Raw genomic sequence first — 6,107 nt, 5'->3', positions numbered from 1 at the left:
ATTCAGTTAACTCAGGGGTCTTCAAACTTGGCCCTTTTATGACTTGTGGACTTCAACTCTCAGAATTCCTCAGCCAGGCAAGTCCACAAGTCATAAAAGGGCCAGGTTTGAAGACCCCTGAGTTAACTGGTGGCCAACTGGGATGTTTTGCCTTCAAACAACAGAAATGTTGAATTGAAACAAATAGCAGTTTTTGTAGCGTTGACTGTCACAATGAAAGTCTTGTTTGTACCTATGCAAGCATTTCTTTCCTGAATGAGATTCCACAGGGGCAGAAATAAAGGCTCCTCAAATATTATTTCAGTTTGCTTATTCGCCTAATTGGAATAGCTAGCATTCTCCAAAGGGATTTCTTGGACAGAAATAAGCCTGAATCTTACTAGCCACATGCTGTAGTTCAGGAGCCAGGGGGTGAGGGAGGGTCAACACTACAAAGACTGCTATTTTCCTTCTGTTGTTTAAAAGAACACCCCAGGAATATGATTGCCAGCAAAGCAAAGCTCTGTAGATCATTATTTTTAGCCCTTTGAATATCTATTGCTTGTTAAGAAAACATTAAGTTGTGAGAGCTCTGAGTGTGCACGTGTGTCTTATTTTAAGCCATTTTTTTCAGTCACCACGCAATACTCTGAAGGGAAGGGCAAAAGGACACAGCTGCTCTGAAAGGCTTCATGGTCTCAGGCGGAGAACGGGGAGGCTGCAGAAAGATCAATCGGGACTTTTCACAAACAGAGCAACTTTACCTTTGGTTGTCCCTCCCTCCCCCCCTTTTTTGACTAATGTTGCCTGATGAAAAACTCTTGGATTTCAAAAGCTTGCAAATTTTATAACACTTCAATAAGCCAAATAAAAGTATTGCCTCCACTGATTTTGGATTTTTATTTCTCATGCCCAATATGGCTACTACTTTTTAAAAATATTATTAAAACATATTTTATTTTTAGGAGTTTTGTCACTTCTGGAAACAGCAAAACAGACTTTAAACCAAAGAAGCAGAACCGATGCAGGCAATATTCATCCTCCTCCGGCTGACAACCCAGAAGCAGCCCAGGAGGAAGATGTGGGTGGCGGCCCATAAGGCTGGGTGGGGGCGTTCTCTCCACCATCACTGCCACCCAGGCTGCCTTTCAGCGCCTTCTTCCTGGAGAAGCCAGGGGCAGGGCGAAGGGGAAGGTTCCCCCCCCTCCAATGGTCTCCAACTCGGGGGAGGGGGGCGATGCTCATCTCCCTTTCTTGGCCGAGGGAACCAACATTACCCAAAGACCATTTTCGTGGCCACATGGCCAGCGTGGCTAGATGCCACAGGCGCACGGAACGCTGCTTCCCTCCTACCACAGTGGAACCTATTTATCTACTTGCGTCTGCATGCTTTCAAATTATTTCCCATTATCTGAGTGAAGATGAAAGTCGGGTTGATATAGAGGTTAAAGCTAGAAGCCAGCAGAGAGAGGGCTGCAAGGGGAAAAAACCTGTCCCTGCGTCTGGTTGTCTTGGCATACAGTGCCCTATAGCGCCATCCCAAGGGGAGGAGTTGAAACAGCTTATGCCCAGGATGTGAGGGGTCTGCAGGGGTCTTCTCGGCCTCCTTCTGACCTGTGCGATAGGCAGGTCTTCTATGGAAGGCGGGCATTCATTTACATTTCATTTCATTTAAAATTATTGAAAATTATTTTAGTACGTTAGCATATCCTTTGTCGAACCTAGCTAAAAAGCAGTTCAGATAAAGCTGTGTGATTGCCAGTATGCGGGGTAGTCCGGTAACTGGATACAGACAATTTATAGGAGTAAGTGAACCTGTTTCAAACCCATTTTAGTTATTTAATATAAGTCAATTTGTTCTAAGTTAGCCAGCGTCTCTGCTATTCTGCATCTTTCCCATATTCCAGCCATATTCCATGTTATGTTAGAGACTTAAAGAATTTCTAAACTTGCAAGAGCAAACAAAAGGGGGGGAAACAGAACAAGGGGAAGATACTATCGTGCCATTTATAAATCCTTATTATAATCTGCAATTATAATTTAATGTTATATTATATATAGTATAAACTGAATTTGCACAGTGCATTAACCCAAAATCTGGTTTGCTTGATTTAGTGGGATCTCTCAAACAGGGAAGTTATGGCTTAGCATGTTGTGCAACTCCAGCAAATTGTGATTTATTCTTTAAACCCTGGTTAGCCAAGCTCAGCACGGTGTGAACTCAGCCCCAATGTGGAGTCTCTCTTCCGGAAGGCAGATTTGTGGACCAGACGGCCTGAGGGCTGCTGCTTGCCGTTCAGCCCGAGGCTCCCTCTTTCTCTGCAGCCTTAAAGGCCTCCAAAGTGCAGAGGCTCCGCTGGGCGGGTGGGAGAAATGGATCCTTGGGCTACAGCTGCATTTAAGAGAGGAAACCTCTGGTGGGAAGTAGAATGCTGAAATTTAATAAAGAATAATTCATAGGCAGAAGGATTAACAGGGAAACTAGTTCAGATGACAAAGCAAATCTAACTTAATTAGGAAAGAAAGTTAGGCGCACGGAACCAACAGTTAAATATGTAACTCCCCTCTGTACCTGTTGGGATCACTGGGTCAAACTGCGTGTTGCATTATCTGCAGGGCCGGCTGCTGACTTGAGCCCTTTGGGCTCTGCCCAGGAAGCATCTCTGGAGCGTGATCTCCACGAGCAAGCCTTAAACTCCCCTTTGTGCTCTTGCTCCGCATTCAGAGTCTTGCTCCATCCCCAGGGTGGAGGTGAAAAGGCCCCTCCCGTTGGCAAAACCCCTCCCCGGTCTGTTATCTAGCTGCAAGTTGAACATTTAAGTTCTGAGAGCTTCTGGCTTCAGGCATTGATTGTATCTAATTCCAGCACCAGCATGGACTAAGTACAGTCTTAATACAACTCAGATACTTTTCTGAATCCTGGACTTATTAATTTATTAATGAGAAGGAGATTTGTATGAGAGAGAGAGGGAGAGGGAGAGAGAGAGAGAGAGAGAGAGAGAGAGAGAGAGAGAGAGAGAGAGAGAGAGAGATCAGATCAGGAAATCAGAAGAAATAAATTAATAGAATTGAGGGTGCATCATTTGAATATTAAAGAAATCAAATCCCTGTTTCTGATCCTGACAAGCCAAGAGGAATGCAATAGCCAAAACCTTGAACCAAAAGCATTCCCTCACTGCAATCTCACTTCTCCATATTAATAAATTAGTAACCCTACTTCTTAGGAAAGCCAAAGGAGGTTGCAGAAGAGACTTACTCGATGACTGTTGGGGATAGCTCCGTGCATTTTTATGCATTTACTGTGGGTACAGGGCCTTTGGGCGTCTTTCTGCCAAAAGTAGAGGAAAGCAATTGATTTTAGCCAGGACCAACCTAACAGCACTCAAGTGAACCGCTGGCCCCCACGTCCGTCTTTGCAATTGTCACACACCCACAAACATGCAAATATACAAACCCCGCTTAGTTTGGTCACAGACAAGTTTTCTTCCGTTAATGTTTCTAGGATCCCACAGAGGAAAGATGGAAAATAAATCACCGCCTGAGATCTTGAAGAATTAGTGTCAATTACAGGACTGGGCGAATCAATTCGAAGCAGGAAATTCATTCGGGCAGAGTGAAGGTTTTCCAACTCGCCTTCTTAGATTAATAGTTTGTCAGAAGACTGAAACTCAAATCTGCCTTGTATCAATTTATCATTGATATTTCTCCTCTCTCTGTGAAGCCTCTCCTTCACGGGAACGCGGCTGAGATTCTGCACAAGTCCCGTCCTTTGCGTGCTTTGGGTCAGTGGTGCTTTTGGAATTACATCGAAGCGGCTCTGAACGACTGTGGCACCGGGCTGTGGGTCTGTGCACTTGCACACACATGTGCACTTACACTTATATCAGGGGTAGGCAACCTTGGCTCTTGGACTTCAACTCCCAGAATTCCTGAGCCAGCATGGCTCAGCTTAGAAACTCTCCCTTTCCCCTCACCGTGGCTGGCTCAGGAATTCTGGGAGTTGAAGTCCAGGAGTCATAAAGCAGCCTAGGCCTAGACCAGAGGTAGGCAACCTTGGCTCTTTAATGACTCGTGGACTTCAACTCCCAGAATTCCTGAGCCAGCATGGCTCAGCTTAGAAAATCTCCCTTTACCCTCACCATGGCTGGCTCAGGAATTCTGGGAGTTGAAGTCCACGAGTCATAAAAGAGCCAAGGTTGCCTACCCCTGACCTATATAAAATCAGTCAGATCAGGGATAAACAGTGAGGAAAAACAGACTGAAAAATAATACAAAATGATCTTTGGAGTCTTTTTCTTCTGAATGTACTTTTTTTTATTAAAGCAACAGAAAATACATCATGCAGAGTATTTCATATTATTATACAGCGAATCTGCCAGGCAGCTTTTCCAGCCACATCAGACTTTGTGATGGCCTCCAGTTTTGCACAGTCACTAGAGTGTCGCGCCATGAATTATTAAATCAGTGCTTCGTGGTAATACATAATTTCTTATCAATTATTCATGCTAATGTGTGTGTAGTTTACTTAATTGTGTTATTGACGATCAAAAGTAATTTCCTGAAAATCCTCAAGGACAGAAAATTTAATCAGCATAACTACTTTTCAGATGCAATGCTGTTAAGTGTTCTTAATTTGCTCAACAGTTCACTTATTTATGTACCTTTCTGGTGGAAAAATGGGTTTAATCAAACCATTAGGATGAAGAGTTAGTATACGTAACGGGCAAATTCACCTGAGTGATCGGTAATTATGCTTCAATGGAAGTGAAATTGCTTCTGTTTGGCAAATCGTTTTGATGGTGGAACTTTTTGAAAGAAAAGGATAAAAAAAACCCATCTCGTGATGGGGATGGGGATGATGGCAGAAAAAGGCCAGGTTCCCTCTCCCCCCCCCCGTACGGTTCATGGGGGGGCTGGGGGGGCTTTGTTGGCAGGAAGAGCTGCTCTGGGGCAATCCAGATAAATGCACCCGGGCTGGAGGTGAAGAGGGGCTGGGCCTAATGCGGGGTGGGGGGTGGGGGAGCCGTGTTTTCTACCACTGCCTGTTCTCTTTTGGGAATACGAGTGAATCAAAGAGATCAACAGAAAGGTCAGTCTGGATCAAGTGTACAGAGAATAAGCAATCCTTTTGTAGATTGGGGAGGGGGGAGGTAGGCGGCATCACTGGCCCTCCCTTCCTCTGGACAAAGACAGCACCACAGGGCTGTTGGTCATCATTCTAAAGAAGACAGCTCTTTCCGGGAAAAAGCTCTGGGCGTGTGATTGCCACATATTCATACGCTCTCCTGGTCACCAAGCTATTTTAAGAAATGCAGGTATCCTGTCAGTTGGGAAAACAGCTCTCTTCATCTCTGGTTCATATATTCAGGGCCATTTTCGTTCAATAAGGCCTACTTTCGCTTCTTGCACCACGACCTGCCACAGGAATTAGAAGGGTGCCAGCTGTATCTGCGATGGAGAGCTATGATGCGAAGCCCCCGTGAGCGGATGGATGCACAGGCTCTGGGAGAGCTGCTCCGGACACCAGCCGGTCTTTGTCAGGGCGGAAGGGAAGGCACGCCTTCACACGAATGGATGACTCCTACAAAAAGGGTGTGTGTGTAACCACAACTGGTTTCAGAAGACATCCAGAGAGGAATCAGGACAATGCAGGAATTGGATCTAGAAAAATTGCAACACCACAGGATCTAATTAATTACAATCATGAATCAAACTTTGGTTGAAGGTGATTGTTCCAGTGGCTTTTCTTCCTCTGCAGACAAGAAGGATGTTTGTCTTAAGCCTCTCGGTGTGATCTTGAGGCAGAAGAGACACGTTACTGTGAAATTTACAGTTCGCTGCAGCAAGAATCAGATTGAATTGAAAAAGGGTTCTTGATACGGGAAGCAAAGCAATGCCTCTTCGTCAAAGAGGTGATCCGAGAACTGATTCGTGTGCAAAGCACTTTTGGTTATAATCCTATCGCCACTTACCTGGAAGGAAACTCCACCGAATTCAGTGAAACTTATTTCTGAAAAGATGTTTACGAATTGTACTGCCAATGACCCAAAATTAGATATAATTTACAGTCTGGCCCAAGGTTTTTGTTTTTCCAAATGATACAAACTTAAAAAAAATGTCCCTGTACC

The sequence above is a fragment of the Vipera berus genome, assembly GCF_964194415.1.
Source record: "Vipera berus genome assembly, chromosome: 4".
Lineage (NCBI taxonomy): Eukaryota > Metazoa > Chordata > Lepidosauria > Squamata > Viperidae > Vipera > Vipera berus.
This window is presented reverse-complemented; position numbering follows the sequence as displayed.